The 16,552-nt window shown below is 55.2% G+C and overlaps 1 protein-coding gene across 2 annotated transcripts in view; it reads left to right on the top strand.

The window, feature by feature from the left end:
* The first annotated feature begins 514 nt into the window (after positions 1-514).
* Positions 515-16,552, top strand: part of CD82 (CD82 molecule) — a 52,775-nt gene continuing 36,737 nt past the window's right edge. Inside the window, exon 1 of one of the 2 annotated variants that reach the window (XM_066251328.1) lies at positions 515-675. The gene's annotated coding sequence lies outside the window, so the exon portion shown is untranslated. The remainder of the gene's footprint in view (positions 676-16,552) is intronic. The other variant, XM_066251329.1, reaches the window with a different exon arrangement.

Raw genomic sequence — 16,552 nt, forward strand, 5'->3', positions numbered from 1 at the left:
GGCGTGGCCTCGTCCTGGGGCGGCCGGGGCCAGGGTAGGCAGGGAGGAGAATGTGACGGAGGAGGGGGCGGTGAGAGGGCCTGGGAAGGACTAGGAAGGCCGTGAAGGGGCGGGGCCGCTAGGTAGCTCTCTGTGTGTACGTGGTCCTTCCTAGTCAGCGGGGCTTGAGCGCCGAGCCTCGCCAGGCCGGGAGTCAGGTTTTACCCCGGCAAGGCCGGGAGCTGGAGTGGCACAGTAGGCAGGGCTGGGGAGGCGGGCCCAGGGGTGGACCTCAGCCTCTGCGAGCCTTGGTGGGGGAGGGCGAGGCTGGCGGGATTGGTTGGGAAGCCACAGTGGGCGGGGCAAGGGTGTAGCCACACCCCCAGCAGGGCCAGAGGCGGGGTTGGCTGGGTTAGTGTAAGGAGGCCGTGGTAGGCGGAGCCTGGCTGGGCTTGGAGCCAGGCTACATTCTTGCAGCGCTCGGGGGCGGGGCTGGAGGACCCGCTTCCAGAAGCCAGAGGGCGTGTTTAGGGCGTGTTTTCAGGAGAAGGCGGGGCTTGGCCGAGGCTTTTGCTTTCTCTGAGGACCGCCGGGAGGGGGTCCAGTGGCTGAGCCCAGCGCTGCGCAGTCGGACGCTGACGGGCGCGAGCGGGCGACGCCAGTCTTGCAGCGCCGAACTAAAAGCAGAACCAGCAGGTGAGAAGGGGCCAGGGTGCGGGGAGGCCGGCGGGACGACCAGTAGCAAAGTTAGTTTTCGCCACCATTTCCAGAGCGCGATTGGGCAACGTTCTCGGAACAAGTGACAGGTCGGGCCACGAAGACAGCTGGTGGGTGAGAAGGAGCTTAAATTCCGGAGTCCTGAACCGCAGTTCTCCAGCACCGCCATGCACCAGCTGTGTAACCCCGGGTTCATCCCTCCCCTGGGCTCTGGACCTCTCCGGTTCCAGTAAAAGGAGGGTGAACCAAGTGAACTTCACGGTCCCATTGCCCTTTCTCACTGAAACCCCGGAAGGTGAGGTCTGGCAGGTGAGAACCAACTACAGTTCAGCCACAGGTATTCAGATCGCGCTGCCTACACTGCAGTTTCCTGCACAGTGGCGGCGAGCAGAGCAGTCTCCGTGAGCGTGAAGCGAACTGCTTTAAAGGTCATACTAGTTACTCAGATGGGGCTCGAACCCCCAAGCCCACGGGAGTGCAGCCCAAGTCAGGGAGGTTTCAGTCTCCCTTTCCCCGCTTCTCTGAGAGTCTAGTACGACTTTGGGTCGGAAACTCAACGGGGCCTTCTGTTCCTCTCCAAGGGCATTTCCAGGTGAGTTGGCCTGGGGGGCCCAGGGCAGAAAGCAGGGGACAAGTTCTCATCTGGTGAGTGGGGAAGAAAAGGGAAAACCGAAGCGAACTTTGGGTCTAGAGTCAAGCCCAGGGTCTGGGGCTCTTGCTGCATGCCCAGGGTTAGTTCCTGGGTCTGGAAGTTGGGTCCGTGCTCTGTCCCAGGGCCATAGTAATTGGGCAGCCTAGATCAGTGGTCAAGGGCTTGGGCTTTGGGACCAAACTGATCTAGATTCTGCTCTCCCTCTAAGCTTCAGTTTCCCCATCTGTAAAATAGGATAATGGCAGGACCCAGTGGCAGCAGCGAGGACTGAATGGAATAATGTGTATACAGTGCCTAGCAAGGCGCCGGGCACCCAGTGAGACCACTCTACATGCCAGCTCTCTGATGTGGATGGGCAGGTGGTGGGCTGGCTTCCTGCCTGGGAATGAGACCGTTTTTGGAGGGTCAGAGTCTGGCTGCATCCCCTCCTGACCCTGTGAGAGCCAGAAATTGCCACCTGCCACCAGCTTTACTTTGTCCATTTCAGGACTGAGCTTCAGACTGTCATCTGGACTAAAGAGTGGTTGTTTTCTGTAATATTGCTTGAGGTTGGTGGATGTCCAATTAAATAAACACAAAAATATGTACTGAATACCTACTATATATTAGGTGTTGTTTCAGAGGTGAAGTAGCCAGACCTGGTCTCTGCTCTCATTCTGAGTTGCCGACAGTGAGGGCTCCCCATCCCTACCATGACCCTGTTGGAGAGGATAACTCAGACCCAGGGCTCCAGGCCAGATGAGTTTATGGGTCTGTTCTGCTCTGGTGGCTGGAAGCCAGCTCTTCTGTTGCACACTTGGCTTGGGGTGGAGGTGAGGGGCTGTGTGGGCACCTGTTATCTGTTTGATCAGGGCTGGGCCCTGGAGGACACTGAGAATGCTGCGTGCTGGCTTCCTTTATCTCCTGGGGAAATGAGCCCACACTTGGAACCAGCTGGGAAGAATATGGGACAGAGTCTGATTGAATGCTGCACTAACTGGGGAGGGGGGTGGAGGAGAGAGAGAGAATGAGAAAGTATGGGATGGAGCTGGTGCTGAGAAGAAGTGAGACACTGGAGAAAGCAGGGCAAGGAGTGAGCGGGCTTCTTAGAGTTGGGATGGCTTGAGCAGGACTTTGCCTGGGCTCCCAAGTCCTGGTTGGCTTGGATTAACTTGGGGCCACAGACTCCCCTCTCGAAGCATTTGAGTGACATAAGATTAGAGTTCGGTATGGTGGGGAAGGCAGGGGTCAGTAGGTTGTGCCTGTGGTTGAGATGTTTATTTCATACCGTGCTTAGTAAGCATCTACTGGAAAGTCCTCCCCCCACTCTCTTTTCCACATGATGAATGACAAACGATGACACATTGATCCCATCCTTAGTTGCTTACTGTCTGGGAAGGAACTAAGACAAGGATACTAGTGACTCTGACAGCAGATAAATGAAGAAGAAAGGATTAGCGGTTCTTCAGGAAAGCTTAATGGAAGAGATGGAGTTTGGGTGGGCTTTAAGGATTGAGCGGGTTTCAGCAGCCACAGGGAAGACAGTGTTTGGGACAGAGGAAAATGTCCAGGCAAAGGCAAGGTGGTCAGAGTGTCCAGGGAGATTTATTTATTTATTTATTTATTTGTATTTTTCTGAAGCTGGAAACGGGGAGAGACAGTCAGACAGACTCTCGCATGCACCCAACCGGGATCCACCCGGCACGCCCACCAGGGGCAACGCTCTGCCCCTCCGGGGCGTCGCTCTGCCGCGACCAGAGCCACTCTAGCGCCTGGGGCAGAGGCCAAGGAGCCATCCCCAGCGCCTGGGCCATTTTTGCTCCAATGGAGCCTTGGCTGCGGGAGGGGAAAAGAGAGACAGAGAGGAAGGAGAGGGGGAGGGGTGGAGAAGCAAATGGGCGCTTCTCCTATGTGCCCTGGCCGGGAATTGAACCCTGGTCCCCCGCATGCCAGGCCGACGCTCTACCGCTGAGCCAACCAGCCAGGGCCTGTCCAGGGAGATTTAAAGAAATTTCCATCTTGCCCTGGCCGGATACTCAGTTGATTAGAGCATCATCCTGATATGCAGAGGTTGTTGGTTTGGTCCATGGTCAAAATCTGTCCATCTGTCTCTCTCCCTTCCTCTCTCTGTAAAATCAATTAAAAAAAATTTTTTTAAACAAAGAAACTTCCCTATTGATCCATTCACCTGAAGAGTTGAGACTGTACAGGGATGTGAAGGGAGAGTGGCAGGTTGGATTAACTCGTGGAGGGCCTTCAATGCCAAGGCCAGATGTTGGGGTTTGATTTGTAGAAAGTGAGAGCCACTACAGGTTTCTGAGTGACAGTCAGGGTGGCACTGTAGGGAAGCCAGTCTGCCAGATGTGCTGGAGTGGGTGACCCAGTGGTCACAGGATAGTGAACTGATGGCAGTGGGGGCAGGGAAGGAGGCGCCTGGGGGGGCTTTGGGGAAATCTGCACTTGTGGTACCATCAGGGGGTGGGAGGGGGACCTAGGTGACAGGGGAGAGGAGAGAGTGTCCCAGTGTCTTCCTTGTGCTCTCCACCCAGGCTAGATCATGGTGCACAGCAGGGGCTCAGGGAGGTGCTGGACTGGGTGTGGGGGAGTTGGGGGGTGCGGGGGTGCTGGGGAGGGTGGTGAGTGCTACAGAGAGATAGCGAGGGAGTCACCCAAGCAGGCTCCGTGTTGACCCATGAGCCATGACGGGAGCCTCTGGGCCGAGTGGCAGAGCTTCAGCCAGCCAGTGGTGGGTCTGGGAGCGGGGTGGACGAGAAGAAACGCCTGTGGCTCTCCTCCTCCTAGCTCCATCCCAGGGAGGGCCCGGGTCAGAGGTTAGCCAGTGGGGGCAAAAATTTCCCACGTGTGGGGGTGGGTTTTGGTTTCCCCGGGCTCCTGACATTTCTGCCCTGTGGGGCCGTCCCCTCTCCTGAGGCCTCAGACTTGTAAGCCGCTGAATGGAAGCTTCTCCTCCCCATTTCCCCTCTCCCCCTGACCCTGGGACCCAACCTCCGTTTTCCCTGAGGACCAGACAGGCCCCCCTGGCACAGGGCTGAGCAGACCCACCCCCTGAGGATTCCTTTGGATTTGGAGCTTCTGTGGCCAGCTGGCACGCCCTGGTTTTGGCTTGGCTTTGACCCCTTGCTCCAAACTGTTATACCCACTTCATCCGCCCCATGGGAAGCTCAGATGGGGCAGTTATGATTTAATCAAGAGCATCAAGCCATCAGGAGTTGGCTCTGGGAGAGGCAGGAGAGAGGGAAGAGCCTGGCCCCTCTTCGGTGAAGGGCTGCTTTCATCTCAGCAGGAACTGCCCTGCCCACCGCTTCCCCTCCTCTGAGCCTGGATGCGGGGGCTGGGGGCCAGGAGCCGGGAGCCAGGAGCCAGGAGGGAAGTCCAGAGGTAAACAGAAGTGGTGGGTACTGTTGCTTCCCTCTTCCTTTCACACTTGCTGCTGCTGCCCTGAGGAGGAGGCCAGCCACAGACCCAGTGGGTGCCCCAGGGTTGGCTGGTTCCTGACTCACCCCTGGGTTCCCCCTACTCCGTGGTTTTCCTGTCAGCAACTGATGCACTCTGTGAAGCAGCTGAGGGGAGGGGAGAGGACTTTATTCTGGCTCCGTTTGTTTGTTTGTTTTTAAATTAATTTTAGAGAGAGAGAGGAAAGGAGACAGAAGCATCAATTTGTTTTTCTACTTATTTATGCATTCATTAGTTGATTCTTGTATGTGCCCTGACCGGGGATCGAACCCACAACCTTGGCATATCAGGATGACTCTAATCAACTGAGCTATGTGGCCAGGGCTTTTGCTGGTTCTTGAGAAGTTAGTTCCAACTCCTCTGTTTATAGGCTGTGTGACCTTCCCTAAGTTCGTTCTCCTCTCTGGGCTCCCTTCCCTACTCTGCTAATGGCCTCTTCTCTCCTTGGCTCTCAGTGGTTCCATAACCAGGACCAGTCACTTGTAAAGTAGGGTACATGTGAGCACACACACATGTACGTGTGTGTGTGTACGTGCAGACACACATATGCACAACACAGGCTCTCCATACAGAGTCGGGGTGGATGGCTCCTCTCAAACGTACAAAGTCTGTCCCACCTCCTCAGCCTTGCGCACCCTCCCCCAGAAGCACCCTCTGACTTCCTACAAATTAGGGACAAGGGGTGGCATGGTGGTAGTGTTGGACTTGGAATCTTGGCCTGGCTCAATCCTACCTCTGTGACCTTTTCTGAGCCTCAGTTTCTGAATCTGAAAATTGGGGACAACAATAGTGACCACCTCACAGGGGGATGTGAGATAAAACAAATATATGTACGTGAAGCTTAGCAAGTTTATGCCTAGCACACTGTGAGTGCTCCCTAAATGAGAGCTGTTGTCCTCCCCTGCCCCTGACTCATCTTTCAGAGCTGGTACCAGGCTGCTTCTCAGGCCTCTGGAAACACCCCCTAGAGCATCCACCTTCTGTCCCGTGTGCCTCTCCAACGTAAGCGTGTGCGTGCCACAAGACAGTAGTCATTTCCGGCTGTGTGGCGCTCCCTGGCTATTCGTGGGGGTGGCTGGGTCTCCCCAACATGACTCGAAGCTTCCTGAGGGGAAGTGGGTCTGAACGTCAGTGGCGGGCTTTCTCCAAGCCCCTCCTCTGTGCTTACGTACACTGAGTACTGTCCTCTTTGCTGATGTTTTATGACATACGGAGTGTCTCCGTGAACAGGCCCCTCTCACCCCCAGGCTGGGACTACTCTGTCCGTCTCTGTACCCTTGACTTCTGGCTCAAGCCTGGTGCACAACGAGGACTCAGGAAATGATGGTTGAATGAATAAGGGATTCTCCTTGGGGCAGCCCAGCAGGACCCAGCTCGGTGCCAGGCCCTTGGTGACTCCTTGGCAAAGGCAAAGCCTGGTTCAGGGTCTGGATGCCCCTGCCTTGCCCTTCAGGCGTGCCTGCTCAGCTCCTGGGACCTGGGTCCAGGGGGTGGGAATGGTCTGCTGGCCTAGGATGGCTTCGCTTGGGGCTTCAGCTTGCCTTGTGAGGCCTGGCCTTTCCCCCACCCTGAGAGGGGAACAACCCGACTTCCTCCAGCCCTAGCCTGTTGAAGGGCCACTCTGGCCCTTAGTGAACCCTGACTCAGCCAGAAAAGGTGCCTTCAAGTCAGCAGTTCTTACGGAAGGTGCTAGTGCCCTGTGAGGGCATGGGCTCAGGGCTGGGGGAATGGGAGGCCCACCGCTGATATTAGCCTTCCAGACCACCAAGTGGGAAGCTCTGGGAAGCATCTCCGCTCTCCCCTGTCTTCTTTCCCCAAAGGGGGAGCTTCTGCCCCTTCTTCGGTCTGCCCTGACTTTCCCTGGTATGTCAAAGGGCGATCCGAGATGGCAGCTGTGGAGAATTCTAGACCCAGGCTCACAGAGCCAATGCAGAGGCGCAGACAGAGTGCTGGAGGCTGGGCCTCAGGAAGCCTGGCGTCAGAGCCCGGCTCTGCTGGGAAGCTGCGGTGACCTTTTTCAGAGAGGGACCCTCTAGACTGGTTTTCTAGCTCTTTGGGCACCAAGTGCTCCAGAAGCCTGCTGGCGTCCAGCTGGGCTTGGCCCAGGAGAGTGTGGAGGGAACCTAGGCAGTGCCACGGACTCTGGAACCAAACTTCCTGTAAGTGATCCCAGTCTCTGCTATTACCTGCCGGGTGTGGCCTTCGGCAAGTGTTTTAACCTCTCTGTGCATCCGCTTGAGCATCTGAAATGGAGACGGTAATAGTACTTACCTCGTAGAGCTGTTTGAGAATGATGTGAATTACTGTGTGTGAAGTATTTACCAAATGCTGCACTTGGTGTTTGTAAGTGAGGTGCACGCGATGTCGCAGTGGGCATCTGCAGGGTTTTATTTTTATTTTTTTTATTTTTTATTTATTTTTTTTAGATTTTATTTATTTATTCATTTTAGAGAGGAGAGAGAGAGAGAGAGAGAAGGGGGGAGCAGGAAGCATCAACTCCCATATGTGCCTTGACCAGGCAAGCCCAGGGTTTTGAACCGGCGACCTCAGCGTTCCAGGTCGATGCTTTATCCACTGTGCCACCACAGGTCAGGCTGCAGGGTTTTATTGTCAAAAGGACTCTGGGTGCTTGGCCCATTCTCCTGCACTGTAGGTGGGCAGGTCCTGGGGCTGCCGTGGAGACGCTGTACACAGAATGGCAGAGCTGCCCCACCCCCCAGGACTACTCAACAAGGGCCGAAAGTAGATGAATCCATTTAAAGGTACACATAATAGTGCGATTATATAGATCAGATTACAGACTCCCCCCCTTTTTTTTTTACTTTCTCCTATTTTCTGAATCTTCTGGCATGAGCCCATACTATTTTTATGCTCAAAAAAGAACACACGTACAATAAAGCTGTCAAAAAACTTACTATATATCTTTAAATAAAAATGTATTATATGAACCTGAGATCACATTGAGCTTTTGTTGTTAATAAAGCATATTTTTTCCAAAGGGGGTGGAGTGTTGGTTTGAAGCGAATATCAATTTGTCAAGCCTCAGAAGACGGCGGTTATGTCTGTGGAAGGAGTGGCTTTGGCCACCAGCCTGGGATCCTGGGAGACGAGAGTCTGATATGGATGGGCGTGTCACCAGTTCCCATTGTGGGTGACACACCCTGAGTGTAGCATGGTGTTTAGAAAACTTTTGAACAAGCTTTCAATAGTCATTGACACCAGCGCGCTTCATTTCCTCAAGTCAAAAGGAAGGAAAATAACAGTAATACCTAATTCAGGGGTTGCTGTGAGGGTTAAAGGACCTTAGAGCATGTTGCAGTTTCAGAAGGAATCTCCTTCTTCCTCCTGAATTTGGAAGCAAGTGAAAAGAAAACAGTTGACAAAGATGGAGTGCCAAACATTAGCGTCATTACTGAGCAGGCCAGCCGGAAAAAGGTAGCTTTAGATCCGGGACCCAGAGAGCTTGTTAACCATCTTCCCTGGCACTGGCAGAGTTACCCGTCTGGTCTCAGGTGGTGCTGGACAAGTGCCAGTCTCGCTGCAGGAGCAGGTGGTAGCAGCAGAGAGGCGCCCACATGGAATGCTCCTGCAGAGAACTTGGCTATACCAGGGGCAGTACCCTTCTGAGCATGCCCAGTGTGTCTCCCAGATGAACCAATTGGAGAAGCCACTGTGGGTCCGGGTATGAAGGAGGCGGAGCGAGACCAGAGGTGTTCTCCTAGTAGAGGTCTCTGGTCAAGGAAACAAGTGAAGAGGGTAATATGTGTTCCTCTTCATAAAAATAAAGCACGTGGAATGACGCCGGCTATGCAGTGGGCACTCAGTGTGTGTTAATTTGCCATTGCCGATAATGACAACAATGCGTAATTCTACTACTACAGTTGGAAAAATTACTCTCCCACTCACTGTCTTAAGAGATGGATTATTGGAATGTCATTCTAGTGGAACCCGATGAAACATCATCTTGTAGAGAGGAAATAGAAACTCATTGGGAGTGGGGAGGTTTGATTTGTATGAGGTTCTGTGGCATGTGATTGAGTGGTTAGGCCTTAAGTCACTGTTGATCACGTAGGCAACTGACCTCCCTGACCTTTGGTCTCTGAATATTCAGCAGAGCTGTAAGCAGGGCAGGGAGGATGTGTTGTCTACTGTGGCACTAAGCATTCAGAGCTTTTCCCCACCTCTCTGATTCCCCCTCTCTCCGCCCTGCACCCTGGCCTACAAGGGTCTAGCAGAGGGTTCCCCTTCCTTCCTTCCTTCCTTCCCTCCTTCCTTCCTTCCTTCCTTCCTTCCTTCCTTCCTTCCTTCCTTCCTTCTTTCCTTCCTTCCCTCCCTCCCCTCCCCTTCCCTCCCCTCCTCTTCCCTCCCCTCCTTTCCCCTCCCTCCCTCTCTCCCTCCCTCCCTCTTTCTTTCTTTCTTTCTTTTTCTTTCTTTCTTTCCTTCTTTCTTTCTTTTTTTTTCTCTTTCTTTCTTTTCCTTCTTTCCTTCCTTCCTTCTTTCCTTCCTTTCTTCCTTCCTTCCTTCCTTCCTTCCTTCCTTCCTTTCTTTCTTTCTTCTTTCTTTCTTTCTTTCTTTCTTTCTTTCTCTTTCTTTCTTTTCTTTCTTTCCTTCCTTCCTTCTTTCCTCCCTCCCTCCCTCCCTCTTTCTTTCTTTCTCTTTCTTTCTCCCCCCCCTCTCTCTTTCTCTCTCTCTCTCTCTCTCTTTTGCCAGGAGACTGTATAGCATGGTGTCACGCTTCTCAAACTTTGTGCATATCAGAAATCCCCTGCAGAGGCTGCAGGGAAAGCTGGATGCAGGGGACTGCTGGGGTTATACTTATAGCCTGGGCTTCTTCCAGCTTCATAGGGCTTGGTGGTTGGCTAGACCTGGGTATGGGCCAGGTCTTCCTCTTGCTCACCTTTGGGCAAGTTTTGCAGCCTCTCAGAGCCTTGGTTTTCTTATCCGTGAAATAGAGAATGATAATTGTACTTCCCTTGTGGGCTTGCGTGAAGATTACACGAGATAATTAGTGAAGGTAAAATGCTTAGTGCTGGGGCAGACTCAGAGTGCACCCTCCACACAGGCTGGAGGATGACAAGAATGATAATGATGAAAAAAGGCTGCTCCTGTCACTTCTTTGGGGAAATGACGAAGAGGGAGGTCTCTGACCTGGAGTGAAGGAAATTTCCAGAGCTATTTGGAACTCTGGGGGTAGGAGGGCCTTGGGCCTCTGTGGGCTTAGTCCTTGATCACGCTGTGTGAGCCCAGCCCTGCCCTGAGTGCTCTTGGTTTAGAGGTTGGCTAAGTTGGGTGCTTGTGACTAGTTTCACAGGATTGTGGTTTTGTGTGCAGCTCTATAGAGTCCATTGAGTCAACCTACCCATCCAGCATGGTCCCATGGAAAACATCTTTTCGGAAAACAGCTTTTGCTTACATACCTCAAGGTTTGGAGAGCTCACTACCTTTCCTGTCTGTACAGATCTAACTCTTAAAAAACATGGTACAGAATTTGAGCAAACCCTCAGCTTCCATTCGACGGCCCTGATCGTGCTTGTTGGGACCATGTGGAATGGGGACACTCCCTGAGACATCCAAGTCTCCCTTGTAGTCAGGGCCTCCCCAGGTCAGTGACTCTGATGGAAGAAAGAGCTGTCTCTGTCAAGTTTTAAAAAGACTTTTTCTCTACCTGAACCAAATGGGCACTTAAAAAATAACTTTAATTACTGAAGAAATAAGGTTTTGTGGAAAATATTGCCTGATGAACAGATGCAAAAGAGGAAATAGCTGTTCAGAGATAAGTAGTGTGAACACACACACACACACACACACACACACACGCGCGCGCGCGATTAGGATCGAACCATATGGGCCACTTCCTGTGCTGCCGCGTTTCAGCGAACATCGTAAGGGAGTGTTTTTTCATGTTAGTCAGTATTCTTCCACACGTGTTTCTCTGTCCATCGCATTGTGCCACACGGATCTGCTGTGACCCAGTTAAGCATTCCCCTGCTGTTGCACACTTAGGCTGGTTTGAATTTTTTATTAGTGTCTACATTGTTACAGTGATCACCTTGTCCAGATATAGACTTTGCGCTTAACTCTCCTCTGAGTTCCTAAAAGTGGCTTTCCTGTCAGTTGGTTTTAAAGCTCAAGGTCTGAGGGCCAGATTCTCAGGGGAAAAGCCTTTCCCCTGACACCCACCAGAACGTACCCCCCCACATCTAGCTCCAGCCCCCCTGGGGGGAGGGACAGACCACGCCCCTCAGTGCTGGTTAGCAGACCCACAGAAGCAAGGGGGCAAGGCTTTGGGGGTGTACTTACACACGCACGTGAGAAAGAGACAAAGAGGAAGACGGATATGGGGGAGCTTTTTCTCTTCAACTGTAGTCTGACTTTTGACCCCCTCTTGAGGAGCCAGTGGTGTCATTAACTAATGATGGGATCTCTTTACTGTTTAATGACCTCTCTCCATGGTGACTCCTTCTGCCCCAGCAGTCTTCTGGGAGCCAGAGAATGGGGAGAGGAGTCCATGGGAGGAAGTGTCTCCGGAGTAGGAGGTGGGTCACAGGGTGGTGCAGTGCTTCTCAAACTTTGACGTAAGTCAGTCTCCTGGAGCATGGGTTGTACCCCCAGTTTTTTATTCTGTTGGTTCAGCGGGGCCCGCCCGAGAGTGTGCGTTGCTAGCTTGTCCCCAGGCGAAGCTGCTGCGGCTGGTCTAGGGACCACACTTTGAGACCCAGCGGGACGGGGCAGGCTGGGGCTGCGTGGTGAATTTCTGCTCCGATGCTGCTGACAGTAGGAACCTTGCCTTCTTGGTACCGCCTAACGTGAGGCCTGAACTCGCCTTCCCCTGCTCTCAGCTCCTTGCCCTCCTCCAGCACGTATATGTATATATTTATGTGCAGGAGGATAAGGTGATTATCACTGTCCCTATTTTACAGCCAGGAAAACTGAGGCTCTGGCAGGTGGCCTGACATGCCAAGGGTGTGCCCTAAAAGCCGGCAGGAGCCCCGGCTTGCCTCCTGTCCCTGCCCTCCCCCCACGCACTGCGGGCTTCCCCTAGGCAGGTCCGGTGGAGGAGTGGAGGTACGTCCCATGAACACTGCGCTGCCCCAGGGGACCCCGGGTGAGGGAAGGTGGTGCCCCCACCGGCTCTGAGCCAAAGTCTGACTCTGGCTCCCCTGCCCCCACAAGTCATTCAGTAAAGTGATCTTCCTGCAGGATCCAGTGTCCTCCAGCCAGTGTGTGTTCCCAGTTATTGTTCTGGGCAGGTTTTCCGGGAGGACGGAAACTTTCTCCTGCCGGGCCCGGGGGCTGCCTGGCAGGCGCAGCCCAGGACAGGAGAGAACCCTGGAGTCTAACGTGCGCCATACCCTGCCCTGGGCCCCTTGCAGCCACGATGTCAAGCCAGCCTCCTGCCAGGCGCCTACGTGGAGGTTATTGTCAGCCCCCATTTACTGACAAGGATACTGAGGGCCCTGGAGCTGAAACTACTTGCCCAAGGTCACAGCTAAAATGGGCAGAGTTGGGCTTTCAATCCCAAACTCCAGGGCTGGGCCCTCTGGTCCCGAGTGGCAGCAGGCGTGAAGGAGCTGGGATGTGGGGAAGGCCCCTGCGCTCCATCCACCCCCCGCGTAAAGAGGGTCAGCCTCGGGCAGGGCTCCCCTGGGACTGGGGTCCTGCAGAGGGAGGGCCCTGGCCTAGCCATCAGGAGAGTCAGTTCAAATCAACCTCTGCTGCCACCTGGCTGTGTGACCTTGGTCAGGTCACTCCCCTGCTTGAGGCGTCCAAGTCCACATTTCTTATAATGATACCTTATGCTTTATAGCTTTTAGCAGTGGACGTCTTCTCACATACTTAGTCCTGCAAGCCTCCTAGCACCTTGTAAAACAGGCAGGGAGGGTATTATTACCAAGCCCATTTTACAGATGATGACAGAGGCTGGGAGTGAGATGCCCAGGGCCCTACAGTGAAGGCGGTAGCGGAGCCGGATGTAAGCCCATGTTGGCTTTGGTCCCCATCCTGAGCTTGGTCCCCATCCCACCCTGCCTCTGAATTAAGGGCTCCTCTCTATCCTCAGTTAGGGATCCCAGAGCCCTTAGTTGGGCTGTGGGGGTTGGGTACAAGGGGCCTAGATCTCCAGATCTGAGATCTTTGCTCTGGGCCAGGAGCCTGGGGAGGCAAGATAGGGTGGTCCAGGCTGTCCCTGGGCATTTGAGACCCCCGAGGGTGGGGGAGGAGGGGTCCAGCTCCACTCCGCTCCACGCCACCTCAGCCCCTGGCTGCCCCTGGGAGCTGTGCCTGCCCTCTGAGTGCGCAGTACAGAATTTCCGACACTCAGACCTTGATGCCCAGGCCTGTGGTTCTACCTGAGTGCCCGCACCTGCCCCCCATCTCCTGCCCTGAGTGAGTTTTCCTCTTTCTTCCAGGCCTGGCTCCAGCCACCTTCTTCCCTCAGGAAAGCCTTGGTGCTCTGGCCAAACCAGCTCAGCTGTCCCGGGCCTGTCCAGCGGGTGAACTGGCTAACCCGGTTCGTTAGCTCCCCACTGGGGCCGCGGCTGCTGTGCGCTCAGGAGCCCTGCGGGGGTTCCCAGTCTGACAGAGCTCAGGGCCCTGGGTCTGCAGGGCCGGGGGCAGCTGACCACTTCATGGCCAGCCTCAGACCTGTGACTGCCATATAATGTGACCCTGAGCAAGTCACTTATCTTCTCAGACTCCTGGCTTCCTTCTCTCGAAAATAAGAAAGCTGTGTTCCTCGTTGACATCTTAGGAGGCTTGCATGAGATAAAGCAAAACACCTACCACTGACATCTGGTGGATTCCAGGCGCTCAGGAAATGCCAGTCCCTCCCCTTCCAGGCAGCTAGCTCAGGCTGTTCCACCTCCAACCCACCCAGCCCCCTTGAGTGGGGTGTCTGGCTGGGCCTTGGGCTAAGGCCTGAACCCTATCTGCGCTAGCTGGGCGTGTTCTAGGCCGATAATGGGGAAAGACTGGGCAGAGGGGAGAACCAGCTCCAAGCGGACCCTGCCAGTTCCAGCCTGGCTGTGACCTGGGCACAGTACCTCCCTGAGCCTCACTGTCCAGCCTGGCTGTGACCTGGGCACAGTACCTCCCTGAGCCTCACTGTCTAGGTCTGTGGAAGGGGATTGTGTAGCTCCTGTGCTGTCAGGATCACACAGGGCTCCCTGGTAGAGCTGGGTGAGCAGGGGCGGAAATCCAGGTGTCCTGAAGCTCCAAGTGCCCGTTCCCAGGAGCCTGGAGTCGGTAGGTAGTGGTTCATTTACATATCCATTCTCTTTCTGCAGAGCAAACAGTCCGCTTTCCCTCTGGATACCCGGAGGCTTCCCGGGCCACTGTGCTCTTGGCTCTGGACCTGGCATGCTGGGCCACCCCCTGGGGAAGTGACCTCTCTGAGCTTCTTTACACTGAGCAGCCTGAGAGCCAGTCCTGAGCCCCTACCTGACTCTCAGACCAGGATGTTCACCACAGGTCCCCGTGGCTGAGAACTCTTGGAACCCCATGCCAGACCGTTTTCCATAGCACCAAGCTCATTTCCTTTCCATCCGTCTGTCTGTCTGTACCCCACCCCCACCCCCACAACCCTCTGCTCAGAATCTCTCACGGTGATAATAATCACCTCGCTTCCCTTTATTGTGCTGGACCATTTCCCCCCAAACCTCACACCTCCCTGCAAAGTAGGAATGAACTGTCGTTTTCCCAGAGAGGGAATGTCCTGGAGCTGAAACTACTTGGCCAAGGTCACACCTGAGAAAGGGCCAGAGCTGGGCTTCTGTCCCAAACTCCAAGGCTGAGTCCCCCCGTCCAGAGTGGGGCTGGGGAGGGCAGTGTCTCGGACAGAAGGAGCGGGGCTGTGGGGGAGGTGTCCGAGCCTCACAGCCAGGACTCGTGACCTCTCCCCCCGCCTTCCCCCCCACTCCTCATCTTCCCCCCCCCCTCCTCATCTCCCACTGGGTGCTCACATTCTTGGCTGAGTGTGGGCTTCCAGGGACACGCCCCCGACCCAGAGTGGGAGTGGCGTGAGCGAAGGTGTGGGTGGCCGGGCCCTAGGTCTCCAGGCTGGAGGCTCCCAGATGTTCACCATGCTTCAGGGCCTGGCATAGGGGCCATGCCCATTGCACAAGATGTTCACCATGCTTCAGGGGCCGGCATAGGGGACATGCCCATTGCACAAGATGTTCACCATGCTTCAAGGCCCGGCATAGGGGACATGCCCATTGCACAGACAGGGAAGCTGAGGTCTAGGGAAGGGGAGCGATGACAGGGTAGAGCTTGCTGGGCATGGTCCCTTTCTTCTTTCCTGCCCAGGGCCCTGAGGGCTCCAGTTGGGGGAGATCTCACGAGGTGACTTGGGACCTGGGTGCTCATTTTGGCATAGCCGCTGCTGGCTGAGGTCAGATCTCTCTGCTGCTTCAGCTCCCTTAGGGGCCTGTGAGTGACTCCAGCAGTGCTGGTGCTAAAGACCCGGCCACCTCAGAATCTCAGCAGGAGAGGGGCTCCATCCAAGGCACCGCCCACTGCTTGAATCTGGGGGAGGCCACGGCTAAGAAGAATGGGCTGGGGAGGGCTGGGCCATTGCTGATGGCTGGTGCGGGGAGGGTGGTGTGGGTCAGGACCAGAGGGCCCTGGTCCCTCAAGGAGGCCGCTTCTGTGGGCTACAGAAGAGGGCAAGGGTGAGCATTTGGGGTGGTCTGGGAGGGGGGTCTGGGCTGGCTCCCAGGGTCAGCAGGGCTGCATTCCCGAGCAGGCTTAGCCTCAGGCCTCCCTGGGGGCCCTCCATGGAGACCAGAGAGGGTCCTCAGCCTGTGGGTTGGGGACCTGGATGCACAAGAGACTCTGCACCTGTGTCTCTGCCCCTCTTTCCCTGTCATTCTCGGTCTCTCTTTCCTTGTCTCTTTGTCTCTGCCTCTCGCTCACTCCTCCCCATCTTTCCCTCCTTCTCTTTGTATCCCCCACCAATGCCCCCCATCATTTTTCCTCGGAAGCTGGGAGGGTCTACCAGGTGCCGAGGCCTGAGGCCACCTGGCTGAGTGCAGGCTGCGGTGGCCGGAGCTGCCCAGGCCCTACTCCTCAGTGATCCCAGAGAGGCCCTGAGCAGCCCTGAGCTCGCCCCTCCTGGGCAGGGAGCCCCGACAGGGTGTGCTAGTCTGTGGCCCCTTTCCCGTCCCAACTGCCAGGAGTCTGGTCAAATGGCCTCACCCTGCCTGGGACTTGGGGTTTGGGCTCTATGTGCCTTGGGGATGGCGTGGCCCTTCATCCTATCCTCAGAGGGCCTGGGACTCTGCAGCTGACCACCAATGCATTCCTCTGGGCCGCTTCTTCCCGGAGCCGTTTGCCACCGAGGGGAAGGCTAGTTAGGCTGCAGCCGGGGCCGGTGTGCTGGGTGAGGTTTCCCTGGACACTCTGCATGTTCGCAAGCTCTCAAGATGTGAGAGGGACTCGAGACATGGTTTCAGAAACGGAGAGACAGGGCAGAGTGGAATCTCAGAGGAAGCCACCAACAGGGACAGGGACGTATACAGAAGGGAAGGGACAGGTGAGAGGGAAAAACTCAAGGGCAGAGGGCGACCCCAGAGAGCCCTGCCCTGCCCTCTCCTTACCTGGGGCTCCGCCAGGAAGATGACCCCCCTCCCACCCTCAGGCTCTTGGAGTTAAAGTCGCCCCCATATCTTCCCCCAAGGACCCGTGAGAGAGAGTTCCTGGACCTGTGTGTGTAGTGCTCTGTCTTGACATCACACTCTTCCTCTTTCTTTC

Source organism: Saccopteryx bilineata, chromosome 1, assembly GCF_036850765.1.
Source record: "Saccopteryx bilineata isolate mSacBil1 chromosome 1, mSacBil1_pri_phased_curated, whole genome shotgun sequence".
Lineage (NCBI taxonomy): Eukaryota > Metazoa > Chordata > Mammalia > Chiroptera > Emballonuridae > Saccopteryx > Saccopteryx bilineata.